Genomic DNA, 17,163 nt, shown 5'->3' on the forward strand with positions numbered 1-17,163 from the left:
AACTTATTCTATTATTAATTTTTATTGTATTCTATATTTTTGTACTTTTATTACTTTAACAACAACTGTATCTCACTGTCTCCTTTTCCTTGCCATATTATTATAAATAATTAAAAATGTCTTCTTTTGCTGCTAAGTGCAATTTAAGAAGCTGTTATTAAATGCAACTCAATATTTATTACTGCGATAACAAAACTAATTGATTTTCTACAAATTTAATTCAACGTGACTTTCTCACCTGATTTTATATATATTTTCGATCACGTTGCAAGTTGGAAACAGTGAATTTGTTTTAATTGAAACTCGGATGTTTGCATAAAGCTTTATTACCGTGATTACTAATTTTAGTTTATTGACAGAGTCATGAGTATATCGGCGCATATCGGCTGTGAGTTATGCGATTAGCTAGTTTATATTTTTATAGGAGATTGATTGGAAAATGTACGCAGTGGAAGTCACGTAGGGTAGGTCTAGGATTTTTGCTTTTAAAATAAAACCCTTTTCACCTTTTATAATACTTTCTTAAAGAATAAATTTGATCTATTTAATAAAATTAAATTAAAACTAGGAATAATTGAATACATTTTCTAATAAAAAGAATATGAAAAAGATAATTAATAATGTACAATTTCCCTTTTAACAAATTAGTTTTAAAATTTCCCATGCCGCGTAAAATCAGCTCCCACAACTCTAAAATGCTTCCATAAAACTTTACAACAGTGGAAACCATAAAAGGCACTATAAAAAAAGTAAAAAACTAAACTTTGAATTGTTTTATGCAAACAAAACCAAAAGGGACAGGAAAAAGGCAAGTGACAGACGAGATATTTACCTAAAAACGAAATTGTTGTAAATTGAAAACAAATTCGAGTCAGTTTGTGATAAGGTATTACTTTCCGGCGGTCGATGAAATCAAAGGAAATGAAAATGGAAAACTAAATACATGAAGGCGATGACTCTGACGACGATCAAATGCCCCGAACGACACGATAGATAAGATATGGCGGCGCTGAAAAGTGCAACGAGTTTAGGGAAATAGACAGAGGGGCATATGTGGGGCATTTACATACGCCGCTATAACCTGTTGGTAACTAACATTAATGGCACTTGTAAACAAATCAATTGAGTTGTCAGGTATCGACGGCAAATTGGCCCACAGCCAAAGTGCCACACGAAGATTGTTTATCAATTTTGCCAGCCAGTCGGTAAATTATGTTCTTTGCATGTCAGCAACCAATTGCCGAGAATATCGATATGCCTGCTTGCCGGCCACATCAAAGTCGGCACCGAAAGTCGTCTAAATGCAGTCGCCTTTCTGTCGAATGACTACTTTCAATAATTCCAAATCGAGCTGGTTATTTCTTATTATTGCCCCGATATCAAAGGCTTTCGCTATTTTGGCCCGTTCGGCTTTATCTTGTTTTAAAATTAAACACAATTGCTTACTCTAGTTTCGGGATCGTATCGTATAATACCGAACATTGCGATTGTTTGTCTTCAATTTGGAATTTGTGTTTTCATAATTTCCACCCATTGGGCCCCGTACACAGTTTGGTTGTAAAGATATCGGGCTGGAGAACTTAGTTTGATGATGTGATTGACTCGCATTTGTTTGTTGTGATTATATTGGAATCATTTATAGAAGTGTGGCCGTTAAGAGCTTATAAAACTATCCATAAAATGCATAACATTCACTATCTTGATTGGTTTGAAAGTATTATAAAGAACGGAAACAATATTAACTTAAAATAGTTTTTAAATTATTATATTTAACTCTGAGAATAGAGAAAGTCTGCCTAAAAATCTTTCATCGACTTGGCTCTCCTGTTCAACTCAAACCGTCAGCCATATCGGGACACTTGTTGGCCCTCAAACACACATGGCCAATTAAGGACTTTTCCCCATTGACAGACTCTTGGGAAAACCTCATTAACAGTCTGACAAGTGAGCAGAAAATCTATTCTCCACTCTCTTTACCTTTTGGCTTGGATCTGGCTGATCCATCGATCGATCGATGCGAGTGTGGGCGTTACAAGACAAGCTCCTTGACATAAACTTAAGATCGTAAAAAAAGTTAATATACAGAAAGAAAAAAAGGTATTATTAACTAAATTAATTTATTAATAGAAAAAATATTAAAATATATAATTAAAGTTCCATGAACAGTTATTGACTGACAATAATCCATTACTTAATGATGCTTATAGGTCTGCTTGAGATCTTAAGAAATAAAATCTTCTTTATTGCTTATCTCTAAAAATAAAGAGATCTAAACTTAAATGAAATAAATTTAATATTAGTATAATTATATATAGTTGTTTTCTGTGTACACTCACTTGCAATGGATGATGGCGCACCTCCTTGCTGGTGTTTCCTTCTTTTTTATACCCTTGCAGGGTATTATAATTTCAGTCAGAAGTTTGCAACGCAGTGAAGGAGACGTTTCCGACCCTATAAAGTATATATATTCTTGATCAGCATCAACAGCCGAGTCGATCTAGCCATGTCCGTCTGTCCGTCTGTCCATCTGTCCGTCTGTCCGTCTGTCCGTCTGTCTGTTTCTACGCAAACTAGTCCCTCAGTTTTAAAGCTATCTGAATGAAACTTTGCATATAGTCTTCTATATACTCTCACTGCTATATATGTCGGAACGGGCCGGATCGGACGACTATATCATATAGCTGTCATACAAATGTTCGATAAATTTTTAGAAAAATAATTATAACTTTGCTGTTTTTCAACATTTTTGCTCCATTTTTTAGATATGGCCATTTTATATTATTTCTGAATTTTGGTAAAAATTTTATAAAAATCGGACGACTATAAGATATAGCTGCCATAGAAACGATCGGGAAATGAATAGGAAAAAAATTATAGCTTCGTTGTTTTTCAACGTATTTTTATCTACTCTGAGATATAGGCTTTTTTTATTGTTCTAGAATTTTGGTATAAATTTCATAAAAATCGGACAAATATATCATATAGCTGCCATAGAAGCGATCAGTAATTGTATTAAATATGTAAAGCTGGGAATGTGAAACTGTAACTGTCAAACTGTAAACATAATAAGTATAGGTAAAATATAATGAAACTCTGTTTTGTGTGTGTCTTCAGCATTAGAATTTATAATATAAATATCAAAACCAATCTGCAAGGGTATACAAACTTCGGCGTGCCGAAGTTAGCTTCCTTTCTTGTTTTCTTTTCTTTTCTGTTGTTGCTTTTTTTTTGTTTACTTTTGGTTTCTGTCACATAATTTAATTGTTTATTTTGCCACACTTTTATAAATTGTAATTGCCAACGAGAATCGCGACAGCTTCACGCCCTTGCTGGCCCTGTTTTTTTTTTTGTTTTGGGGGGGAGGATGGGTCTGAGCCGGTGATCTCCGGAGCGAGCCTTCTGGGATTGGAACGATTCTCCGAGACACGCTTTTTGATTGACTTCCGACAAACGACTGACTTAAAAAAACGCGCAAGGAGATATGGGCAAAAAGTAAAAAAAGTAAAGTATAAAAAAACGAGAAAGAGCAGAAAGAAGCCAAGTTCGCGACGACTTCCGACGACGTCCGACGACGTATCCACAAAATGTCAAGCGAATATAAAAAAAGTACGTTTTTTTATACAAGATGTTTGGGGCGAGCGAGTAAGCGTGTGGCTGTATTGGTTAGCCTGCGATTGTGTGTGTGAGGGGTTTTATGGTGTTTTTTTTTATAAGGGGATTGTATGGTGTGTGGGTGTTTTTGGGGCGTTTGACTTCGTTTTTCATTCTCTCTCCGCTTTTTATTTGTATTTTTTTTTGCACGTTTCTTTGCACGAGGTTTTAAAATCAAAAGCGTGTATTGTGTGGGTGGGATATATATACGAGCGAGCTATATATATATATATATATATGTATATATTCCCTTATCGGATTTGGAATTATGTATGTATTGACTACCAGAGCTGCTGTGCGCCTTAGAGGAAGAAAAGGAAAATAAAAGAAATGGTTTCTGGGGGCTCCTAAGTTGATTTGTAGTTTTTGAACGGCATGAAAATTTCCCATATCCCTTTTGGATGAAAAACGAGGCGTATACATATGAGACAAGCAAGGCCTAAGCGGAGTTTACAAAGGGTCCTTTAAAAATTATTTTTGGAATGTATATGGTTTTAAAAATATATTCACTATAAACACTGATTTAAAAAATATTATTTTTATTTCTTATTAGTTTAGATTTTCTATATTTCTATGTTTATTTTAAAATTTTTAGATGTTTTAAGTTTAATATGAATTAATAATATTATAAAAATAATTATAAAATATTTGAAAACATATTTAAATATAAATTTGGTCATTTAAAAATGTTCCTTTCGAGTCTTCATTAAGATTTTTTTATTAAAATTTTTTATTTGTTACAATTACATTCACACAAGAATAGTAATTCATTTGAAAATTATTTTTTAGTTGGAAAGTTATTTTAAAAGTACCAAAACAAAGTTTAAAAACTAATAAAATACCGACGGCTTTTTCTCACATGTCAAAAATCACGGCACTTCTCGCATTACGTATACGCCCCCTATGACACCTCCCACAAGAAATAGAAAAGAAAAAACGCCGAACATTGCAATGATGGCAGCAGAACAGAGAATTATTCGCTGCGCTGTCAAAATGCGAATGTCAAGGCAAAAACAAGAAAAAACATACACACTCAAAAGGACAACTAAGGAAAACGCAGTATAAACCGATGAAGCGGCCACAAAACGGCGGCAAAAGGCAAAAAACGAAAAGCGCATAAATTAAAATAATTACAAGAGGCGTCCTTTGATTATTGTTGTTGTTGTTGTAGCTCACACACACACACACTGATAGCTGAATTTACAAATGCAAAAAAAAAAAGAGTAGAGGAAGAGTCGCGAGGACGACAACCGACAAACGGCCAACGGAGTTGCAACTGAAAAACTGCAATTGAATGCAACTTGACCAGGCCAAAACGGCCAGAAAAAAAGAAGAAGAGCATCGCAACTAGCTGAGCGGGGGAAGAAGAAGCAGAATTATAGACAAGTCAACTATACACTGCGGGGATTTGTTTAAGAATAAGTTATTCTTAGAAAATTTAATAAATAAATTTATATTTACTATATAAACTTAGTAATTTATAAAATAAACTTTACTTGTGATCATTTTTAAATATCAATAATAATTAAAAAATTGTACAATAAAGTTTTGTAATGAAAACATTCTATTGTCATATTTCTTTATCTATTAAACAATTATTCCTTATGCTATTTACTATTCCCATCTACTTTTTGAGTGTAAAATCAGCATCTTCGTCCAACTTGGGTTCCACAGCGTTGCAACAAAGTTGTTGCTGCTGTTGATTTTATTCAAAATGGTTTGTTTATGCCTGAACAGAGAGAAAGACAGAGACAGAGGGAGAGAGAGAGGAAAAAAGTGAACAGGCAAGAGAGGCAGAGAAGTGGAGGTAGAATCCAAGTTGGGGAAATATTCACAGGTTCTCTCGCCCACAAACACACGCGAAAGCGCAGCCGGCAGCCAATCGTTTTGGAGCTTTGGCGTTCTCCTTGGCGCATGCTCGCTCTCTTCGCCGCTGGCGCTCTTACAACGCTTTGTAGGCGAATTCGCCGCGGCATAAAGATGCTGCCAAGAAAAGAAGCAGAAGAAGCAAAAGAGGGGCTTTTACCTTTTGACTTTGCCGTCAGAAAAAGCGACTGCTAATTTCCGTTCATTAAAGTTGGCAGCGTCTCGCTCAGAGTAGTGTGTGTACATATATGTACATATGTGGCATCCCTTCCCGCTTTTTTTGTTGTGGCAAAAGCCCTTAAAGTTATTTCGCCGCAACTTTAATTTCATTGATTAGCGCCAAGGAGAATCGCTTCCTTGTTGCTGCTGTTGTTGTTGCCGCCTTTATTTTTGGTTTGTCACTTCTATTCACTTGTCTGCCAGTGTCTGCCTGTGGTTGTTGTTGGTCTTATATCTCTGTTATTTCCGTTTCCCTGTTCCCGTTTCCCGATTTTTCCTTTTGTTTTGTATTTAAGATGGCGCTTATTTTGGCTATTTTTGCCTAAATCCAAATTAATCGATTAAGCGATGGTCTTTGTGGGGATAGGTCCTTGAAGAGCGTGACCCTGTAGCTATTTACGGGTAGAACTACTGAGTAAACTAGAGATAGTTGTGGCTTATAGATTATTAGTAGAGGATTAAGTTTGGTGAGAAATTAAAACTACTAAGAATGAGCATAATAATTATAATTTCGTTATTATTTACTTACTTTTAAATGTTATAGAAAATGGGAATTTTTTTTAAATGGACATTTGCAAAGTTCGTAGCATAAAATCATTTTTATTTCAATAGTTTTACAGAAAAATATTTCATTTAAACTAATTTAAGTTCGAAATGAATGATGAAATGACAAATTTTAAATTATTTTATCGCAATATGTATGTTATAAGACATATTTCTCAATTTATTATATTTAAATGAATTTTCAAATCAAATCCTAGGCAGAAAATATCTTTTTGCAAACCATTTTCTTCTCTTTTTAGCTTTTTAAGTATTGAAACCATCCACCACAAGTTATATATTATCTGCCACAAAAAATGAGTGACAAGAAAGAGATACCAATACCAGTTATTTAACTTGTTTTCTTATCATTTGCCTATATGCAGAGCGTAACGCCCACGCTGTAGAGAAAATATTCAACCCCCCTTAAAAAAACCCATCCCATTTTATACACCAAAAACATTACGTATACGCCCCATAAAACTTGAAAATGTCGCCCTTTCCACCCTAATTTTTCATATTGAAGGGCGAGCACCTAAGGACCAACCAACAAAGCTAAGCTGACGGCTGCCTAAGTTATGGTTTCTGCCATATCATCCACTCTCTGGACTCCCTTCTGGGTGCCATGGAAACTTTTTAGAATTTTGCACTTTTCCTTTTTTTGTGTTCTGGCGTATCACAAACATTTCCTGTCTCTTTTTATTTACATTACCCACAGAGGCGACATAAAAGTTGAAAGTTTCCCATAATATACAAGTATTTTCGTGGGTGGGAATATACATATAGTATGTATATATAGAATGCTACAAATATGTATATAGAGCGGGGCAAACAAAAGAGGAGAAATATTCCTAAGGCTTTTCTCATTTTCCGTTTCACCGTTGTGACTTTTCATTTTTCATATACAGCGCTCGCTCCTGGCTTCTCTTTCTCTCGCGCCATTTTCCATCTCCCTTTGGCTTTTCCTTTTGCCATGAGTTTCCCGAGTAAATGGCTTTTGCATTGTAAAATGTTGCATACATTTTCCTCTACTTTGCCTTCGACGGGTATATATAGTCCCTGTACATACATACATACATATCCTTGGGTGTACGGCTGCCATTTACCGTTATACACAGCAGGAGCAGGAGCTGGAGCAGGACAAAAGAAGCTCACACACACACTCACACGCCACTCGCACGGTCTTTCCCTCTCGCTCTGGTATATTTTAAAATTTATGAAAAATAATATTTTTCCATCTCTCCATGCTCGCACACACACGCTCTACTACTTGGATGTCCTGGAGGAGTCCTGGGCCGTAAGGCGCACAATCAGAATACAATGGCTGCCTAGGGCTTCAATATAGTCGGGAGGAGCTGGCGGTGTGTGGTGATATATATACAAATATATATATAGATATATATATGTATATCTGGGGATTGGAAAGAGGAAAAGGAAGAGGGATGCATGGCACAGTTGGCTTCGCTCGCATTTACGTACAGAGTTGCAGGATAGAGGTGCTTAAAACAGAGTTGCCAACTATATCCAGATATTCGAAAAGCTTTCATACTTACATTCTTATATTATTTTTATTTAGAATTTTAAATGTTGGTGTTTACCTCTTTTTTTTAACATTTAATAAAATAATATGGATTTAACATTTTAATGTCTTTGTGGAAAATTGTAAACCAGTAAAAGTATTTAAAGAACTAGAGTTTTAGGATATTTTCTATGCATTAATATAAAGTATTAAAAACAAGAAAGGAAGCTAACTTCGGCACGCCGAAGTTTGTATACCCTTGCAGATATTATTTCATTGCATTCTACCTATACTTATTATGTTGAGAGTTTGACAGTTACAGTTTTACATTCCCAGTTTTACATTTTCCCTACACCTACCGATCGGTTTATATGGCAGCTATATGATATAGTTGTCCGATTTTCATAAAATTTATACCAAAATTCTGAACTAATAAAATAAGCTTATATCTCAGAGTAGATAAAAATAGTTTGAAAAACAACGAAGTTATAATTTTTTTTCTATTAATTTCCTGCTCGTTCCTATGGCAGCTATATGATATAGTCGTCCGATTTTCATAAAATTTTTACCAAAATTCAGAAATAATATAAAATGGTCATATGTAAAAAATAGTGCACATATGTTGGAAAACAGCTAAGTTATAATTTTTTTTCTAAAAATTTATCGAACATTTGTATGGCAGCTATATGATATAGTCGTCCGATCCGGCCCGTTCCGACATATATAGCAGTGAGAGCATATAGAAGACTATATGCAAAGTTTCATTCAGATAGCTTCAAAACTGAGGGACTAGTTTGCGTAGAAACAGACAGACAGACAGACGGACAGACAGACAGACGGACAGACAGACAGACGGACAGACGGACATGGCTAGATCGACTCGGCTGTTGATGCTGATCAAGAATATATATACTTTATAGGGTCGGAAACGTCTCCTTCACTGCGTTGCAAACTTCTGACTGAAATTATAATACCCTGCAAGGGTATAAAAAGAATGTGTATATATAAAGGAAATTATCCTAATATTTTTTAGGGAAATATGTAAACTTAAAATATGTGAAAAATGAATAAGTTTTAAATCACTTTAATTACTTTTATACGTTGCCTTTATCTATTTTTCTACTCGACAACCCTGGTCACTCAAGTCAAAAGCATTTCCATTATGATAATGTAAGTGCACAATTTTCCCAACTTGAATGCGCACACAGATGCACACAGTCTGTCTCTCTCCCTCGCCCAGGCACTCGACCTCGCTCCCTGGGCCACCTCTTCTTCCTCGCACACAGATGCAGGGCACTCTGCAGGACTCGTTCATTGCGCTTGGAAAATTTTCATATCCTGGCTGGTGCACATGAGAGCATGGAACATGAAAAACTGCACAAATGTGCAGAAAATGTTGCAAAACTACATGACCTGGGGCGGAAAAGGGTGGCCAGAAGCGAAGAAGGAGCATGGCAGCCACCGAAAAAAAGGACCAAGGACCAGGACAACGAAGCACTGGCACATAAAATACGATAACTGTGGAGCAAAGTGCTACATATGAAAGGTATTTCTTGGGTGCCAACCTCGGGTGCTTTTTCAGCATTGCCACCCAGACTCTCATCCCTTTTTACAATCTATTACGTTCAAGGGCATTGAAAATAATTCGATATTAATAATATTAAATTTATAATTATATTTTTAAATATAAAGTTAGTTATTTCTAAGTAATAATAACTGCATAACCATATTTCCTTCAAAAGAATCTATTTTCCGAGGCTTTTTCTTAAATTTGTCTTTAAAAATAATATACATATTTTTCCTAAGCTGTAATACTATTTTTCTGACCACATCTGTTCATATACATTTGCAATCCTTGGAGCCATGCATGTGTGCAAGTTTTTAGAATATAAAAGGCGTTTCCCTTGGCCTGGAGTGGGAGGTCGTATATAATTACGTTGGCTCCCAGGTTTTGCACCTTCCAGCGCCCCCCTACTTACACCTAGGCACATATGGAACTATGAAATATGACGGCAGCTTATGTAAGCCAAATATTTCCTCTCTTTCTTGGCTCGCCTCACTGCTCGCCTATATGGTATGTCTATATAGTATATAAAACTTTGGCATTTATGCCATAAAATTAAGTATGAAATTGAAAAATTGCTTACAGGCCAGCGTACACACACACATACATATGTATACACATATCGCTCTCTGCACATATTGGGAAATTAATTTTTAAATATTTATGAGCCCGAACCAGCAGCAAAAACTTTTCGTTATTTGTTTACGATGGAGAGGGGGGAAAAACTCGGGAGGAGGTCAAAGCGATTGGCCATTTTCAATTTTGATCAATTTCTTGGCATTTTTTTTTGTTTTATTATTGAATTCTCAAGTGAAGTGTGTGTGCTCGAGTTCATTTTGTATTTGCTTCTCGTTTCTTTACATGGAATATGAGAAAGAAATTTCATTTCGTTGAACAGAAGGCCGCCACAGGGCGTATGAGTAATGTGCTTTTCGTGTTTTAGGTTGGCAAGGCAACTTAAAATATATATACATACCTATCGGGGATATGTGAGTATAAATTTAATAACAAAAATTATCCCTACTTCTTGAGAACACGAAATTGAGGTACTTGAATGAAAAACTTCAGAAAAAGTTTACGTGAATATGAAAATTTGTGATTTCTACTTTATATCTTTTTGATTATGCATTATATATATATATATTTCAGAGACATTTGTAATACATTTTTATTGTATAGGTACCTATATCTAGTCTTCAACTCTAAAGTTCATTCCCACAATCTCAACCTATCTCTGGTTAAAAATCTCCTTCGTGTGATAGTTTGATAGCGATAATGATAATGATGGCCCGCGAGTGCAACTCCGCCTTGTCCAAACTGATTATGATAATAATGCGTGATCGGGTTAAGCGCGGAAATTGCTACCTTTTTTCTTTTATAAGCCCATTCTCTTGACTCTTTTTTTTCCCCCCGCTTTGGTTAATAAGCCCCAAGAACTAAAGAACCAAGCCCCCTTTAAAGAGGTCCACAAGCCAAAAGTCGGGCACACACAATGCTGCCTTGCTGAGGTGCCTTTGTTTTTTTTTTTTGTTTCTTTGCTTTTATTTTGTTGGAGGAGGCACAAGTGCTTAACAAGCTGTTTTGCATGGAGCCAGATCTCGCAGCTGCCCTAAGAAGCTCAGCTCAGAGCCAGGCGATCCACATTCAAGCCCGGTAGCCCCCGAAACAATGCACTTAATGTGGGAAAAAACGTCAAGAATTTGCACGCCAGCCCAGGGACCACAAGAGAATTCGCCAGTTTCCCTGGGTCCCCCGTCGCGTTTACCCAGTTTCTCAGTTTCTCAGCTTCATATGCAAAAAGCCTGCACAGAAGCAGCTGCAAGTTTTAGCAAATCTTTATACCCTCACTAAAGGGTATAGAAAAATGTGGAAAATATATAAATAAAATTATATGGAATATGAAAAATATGAATTAGTTTTCGGTATTTATGAATATTAATTTTGAATCTAATAATTCCTTTATTTGGCTTAAAGTTATACTCCATTTTGTAGAGGTTTTAGGATGATAAAAATTTCTGTAAAAAGAAATTTACTAACATATAAAAATAGCTATAATTTTGTACAGAAAAACACGTACTATTAAAATTCCTTTAATGTCTTTACTTAAAATTTGCTAAGAATAATCCTTTTACAAGAAATTAAAACATAAAATTCGTTTGTAAAAGCCTTCACAAACAGCTAAAGATTAAGTTAAAGAAGTGTTTAATTTTATTTTAGAGAATACATTAGTCTGCAAGCTACGGTTCATTTTTTGTTTGGTCTTACCTGCAACTTATCTGGTCAACTTAGCTCTGGGCACGAAACAATTCACACTTGGCTGGAGGACTTGCGGGAAGGGAGTGGTCATCCTCCTCGTCGTTGCGTGTCGGCAGCTTGGCAGTCTTGTGCCCGCTGATCATTTGCTTAAATAGCCCAAAGGGGACAACACGGCCGATCCGATTCATTGCGGAATATGGGTGGCTTGGCTCTGGCCAAAAACTCCTTTTGGCCAAAGACGAAAAAAAAAGGCTGAGGTGTCGATTGTGTGTGTGTGTGGAGTGGATTTTGCGTGCTTATCGCGATGCACAAGCTAAGGAAAATTATTAAGGTTTTTTAATGGTTCAAAGGAGTGGGAGAAAAGGTGGAGATAGGGACTAAATACAATTGGATTTCATTTCAAAAAGCTTATGTAACTTAATGAGGGGTATTTAAGTGTTAATTACTTAGGTTACTTATCTTATTTTTGTAAATATATATTATTTAAGGGTAGCAGTAATCATAATATTTTAATTTTATAATTTCTTATTTTTTTATTTACACTTATAATAAATCTTCCTAATATTCCCACTATTTCCAACCTCTTCTCCTAACTAACCTTAGCCCAAAACTGATCTTTCATAGCCAAACTCCCTCTCGTCCTTGATATCTCATCAGAGATATAGAAAATCCAGCTCACAATGATCGCCATCTGCGAAGGCAAGTCACCCAGAATGTGATTATGAGAATCGAAGCTGGCATCATGACACGTTACCAGACCCTGTTCCACTCTGTTATTTATTTTTTTTTTGCCAGCCACCCACATAAAGTTGGGTCTGGTTTGTGGCCCGTAAGCACCGAGGAGGGCTAATAGACATTTTGCCTATTTTAATAAGTGGCAAAAAGGCGTGAAATAGTGACTGCCTTCGGGATGTTTGGGAAATACCTTGGACCCCCGTCATCGTCTCTCTCTATCGTAGCCTATCAATGGCAGTGGCTGCTGCCGGGGCCACCTTGGTAGCCAAGCTGGAAGTTAAAGTTAAAGTGGTGTTGCCTTTGCTTCCCCAGCTAAATATGATTTTTCTGCAGCTGTTTTTTGTCTCTACCTTTCCCTATTCCACTGACTGTAAGTCTGCCAAAAGTGCACTTGGAAAAATTAGAGATTTTCCAAGAAAATTTTGAATATACGTATTAGTTAAGACCCTTAAATAGGAAACTTGAATATTAAACTCGTACGTATTATTCTACAAAAAGTGTATTTATTAATTTAAATACATAGATAAACTTTTTGAAATATTATTTACTTTAATAAAGTAATATTTATGTTTCAAATTTACTTTTGTTTTAAATAAAAACATTTTTGGTAGTGCACCTACCTCGAAATGGTAGTCGCTGACTTTCAGGCTTAGCTTCGGCTTGGGCTTGAGCCCAACTCCAATTTGAGCTGCAGTCGAAACGGACCACAAGGTGAGAAATGAGATTTTAATCGGACGTGTCTGATTTCAAATGAGCCTTAATGGGGAAGCCATTTAGCCCGGCACTTACCACTATCCATGGTGTGGCAGTAACCTCCGCCGGAGGGAGTAGGTCCTCCTGCCTTCTCTTCGCCAGGTCTTTCCTTTAAGTTCACTTCACTTTAGTTTATTTATTTTTATATTTACTGGGTTTTTGTTGTCTTGTTATCGTTTTTTTTTTTTGTAGAGCTGCTTTAGGGCCATGTGGTTTACCCAAAGGAGAGCAAGAGCAATAAAAAAGGCAGACATAATGCAATGCCAGAGCATTATCAATAGTTAGAGATTAGTTTTGATCTAAATGATTTTCGTTTTTATGTGTTATATATATTTATAAGTTCCGAAAAAGACTTGTAGAGGTTTTTAGTATTTAAAAATTATAGCAAGCTTAAGTCTGCTTAACCCTCTGAACAGTTTCCATTTGCCCAACTGTCTTATCACTATCATTTATCCATTGCACACGCAATGGGGAAAAAGGGAAACCGAACCAAATGAAAGAACCAAACGAAATTTTTTCGCAATTAACTTTTTGTGCGATTTTTAAATATTAAGGAACACGCACAGAAGAGGTTGCACACGTGTAAATGGCTACGTAGCAGCTCCCACACACCGAGATCCAGACCAGCCTGGGTCCTCTGTTGCCCTCCCCTTGGATCGGGAGCACTTGCCACAGCCCATCTGGTGGAGCTCTTTCCAAGGCAGCCTCCCAGAGATCTGATAAGAACCACCGAACGGAGTCCAGCAATTTACTGTGGCCCAAGCCGAGGCTGAGAGATCCTAACCTTGGCCAATCCGCCGGCTGCTGTGCGGTCCGATCTTCGTTGGCTTCCGCTTGCTTGGGTTCAGGCTTCTTAGATTAAGAGTTTCACTGGGAAATAATTATAGTAGAAAAAATAAAGAAAAGGAAAATTGAAAATATTAATTTCATAAAGTTTTTCATAAATATATTAAATTTACGAGATTATATCTGACAGAAAATAAGTGTATAATCTATATAAATATTTATTATTTGTTATATTTTATTCATTATTCATTTATTATATTTTTAATATACTTTTCTTTACAGATATATGTAATTTCCAGTGTATCTTTTGGCTACGATCAGTTCAGGCTTTGCTTGTGGCTACAATTTTATTTACGAGTCATGCGCGCGACCGTCGCCTTCAAGACGCGAAAACTCTTTTTCCTCCCCCAACCGAAAAAAGCTAAAAAACTCCTCCAACTCCTTTGCGTGTGTGCAGTATCTTTTTGAGCTTATTTTTTATTTTTTAATTTTTTTTTTGTATTCTTACTCATTCATTCATGCTCTTTCACTGGACACGCACCTAATATTTTTTGATTAGAATGCGTTTTTGGATTAAGTTGATCGGAGTTGGATTAATTAAAATTGGAGGAGGCTTTAGTTAAGCTTTAGAGGAATAAGAATAAAATCTAGTTTATTGATTTCTTTTATAGTTAGAATATTTGCTTTTTAAAGTAAATATGATGCATAGTTAAACAAAACTAAATATTTATTAAAGGTACAAGTATAGTACTTCCTTTATTAATATTATAATAAACAAGAGAGCTAGTTAACTTCGGTAAGCCGCAATTTGTATATTTGCAATTACATTTTATGGTCGAATTTAGGTTTTTTAGGTTAACAAATCTTGCATACAGCATTTAAAATTTTTAAATATCATAATTTTTGTCCTTTTTCACAATTTCAACGATGCATCCTCTCATAAAATTTTGAAAAATTGTTTAATAAAATGTTGTTTTCCCAAACATATCTACATCAACTCGGCTTTGGTTGCTGATTAAGAATATATATGCTTTAAAAGGTCGGAAATGATTTTTTGACTACATTAAAAGCTTTTGAGTGAAGTTAAAATTCACTGCAAGGGTATAAAATTTCAAAAATAAGTATTGTGGTTAACCGTTATCTTCACCACAAATTGATTTCCAAAAAGCCGCCGGCAAGTTGCTTTAGGCCTTAAGAAATCCACTGAAAACCGAAAGATATTTTACCAAAACAAACTCGAACTTCGATAACTTGCCACCCCTTTTTACAGTGACCTTTGCCACCCCATTTTCCACGCCCCCTTAGGGCCACCAACTTCTTTTTTAACTCACTTTCACTGCAAAACTTGATTATTTTTCGTTTTTTTTTTCCGCGCGAATTTTTCACTTGCACTGCGGCTGCTTCTTCCATTGACCTTCTCCTTCGGCTGGATTTGTGGCATGTCCTTGACTCCTGCGTCTTGTCTTGGCCGTCGACTGTGTCCAATTGTATTGTGTTTGCTGTTTTTTGTTGTTTTTATTTTTTTGCAGTCAGTTTTCACTTTTTTCCAGTGGCTCATAAAACGGCAAGTACGAGTATTTAGCACTTGCGCTGTATCTGTGTCTGTGTATCGTATGTATCTTTGTGTCTCAGCGTTTGGATAACCAATTCTTGGGGTTCATTGACTGCATCCGATTTGGCAAGGGTCCTGGGTTATGTAAACCGTCTGAGTCCAGTTTAGTTGACCTTTTGATTGACACTTGCTAACTGCGAAACCTTTTGTTGCAGGCCACAAGTTCAAGCGCTAATCGTTTGACTCATTTCATAATCGACTAAAATGGATAATGAAATGGATACAGCATTTGTAATTTGGGGATAGCCTCAGGTGTGAAGTCAGAAAAAAGATCTATTATATCAAATGTCAGCTGTGGGGTCAAGAACATCAAATGATTGGGTTTTCTTTTAATTATATAAAAATGGAGTGTATGGTTTCTATTTTCAACATTAACAATACAAAATAAGACTCTTACTTCACTACTTACAACACTGCTTTCCTTGCTCTGTGGACGAATCACAGCAGCCACATTCATCACCGACAGCCAGAGGCGTTACCCAAATAAACATGGCTCGAGTTTGGACGATGGATAGGGTTAACTCAGTGTTGAGAGGAATAGGAGAGGATCCGGGTGAAGTCAGAAGGAGTTGAGAAGAGGAGGACTCCGACTCCGACTCCATCTCCATCCATGAATGCCGCCTTTCATTGTTCCGCGCTGTCTACTTTGATATGCATCCAATCACTGCGCGCCATTTGCCCCCGATGTCCTGAAGTTCCCTTCCTCGTCCAGAGTTGGACCCTGTCAAAGTCTTCAGCTGTCGTCTTATGGGGATCGTCATCGGTCGGTCGGCATCTTGCCAGTGGGGCTCTCATCCAGTGTCCAATGGTCCGGCGTCCACTTATATAGAGTTTTATGCCACCATAACAATTGTACTTTTTCACATACTCAGGCGTTCCCAGCCAGATTCCACCATCTTCCTTCTTTCGGCCTTCCTTCATTTCAGTTTTTTTTTGTTTTTGTAGCCAGCTTCTTGTTGTTTGTACATTTTTATTGCATTTTTCAAGCAATTACTTTGAATATCACCAGTCGGTCGAGGGATAAAGGGAGAGAGACGATCCCAGTCCAAGTCCAGTCGAGATGTCAACGTTGCTGGTCGTCAAGTGTCCATGTTAGGGAGGAGATTGTAAAGAAAAGGATATTGTTTATATCGATAAAGTTTTTATAATATTTTATATTTCTGGAAGAACACCAGTAAAAAAATCGATTGCAAATTAAATAATATATATTTAAGTATATTATATTTTTTATAATATTTCTTTTAACTTCTCCCAAGCCTCCCCAAGTCACGCTCCCATCCCCAGCAGGTGGCACTGTCACAAAAAGCACTCACAAGTCTGATTTAAATCTCCAGCTCTGCTTTGCTCTGTCTCAAAGTCCAAGCTCTGGTCCATCGCCAGCTCCATTCCGGCAACTTGCAGCTCCAACTCATGGTAATTGCCTTTGGAGCTCGCTCAGCTCCTCTTTGCATTATGGCTGCCGCCTCGAACTTGAAAGTGGGACCGACTCGGACCTCGTCCTCGTCTGGCGTCAGTTGGTGGCGACATCGACATGTCTTCGTCCTCAGCCTCGTTCTCTGCTGCCCCGCTCCCCCGTCCAACTCCATGGAGCAATGGCTTTCGGGCAATTAATGGATGAATACTTTAAGTGAGTGATGGAATGACACTTTTGTGTACTTGTAA

This window comes from Drosophila kikkawai, chromosome 2L (genome assembly GCF_030179895.1).
Source record: "Drosophila kikkawai strain 14028-0561.14 chromosome 2L, DkikHiC1v2, whole genome shotgun sequence".
In the NCBI taxonomy this organism is placed as follows: Eukaryota; Metazoa; Arthropoda; class Insecta; order Diptera; family Drosophilidae; genus Drosophila; species Drosophila kikkawai.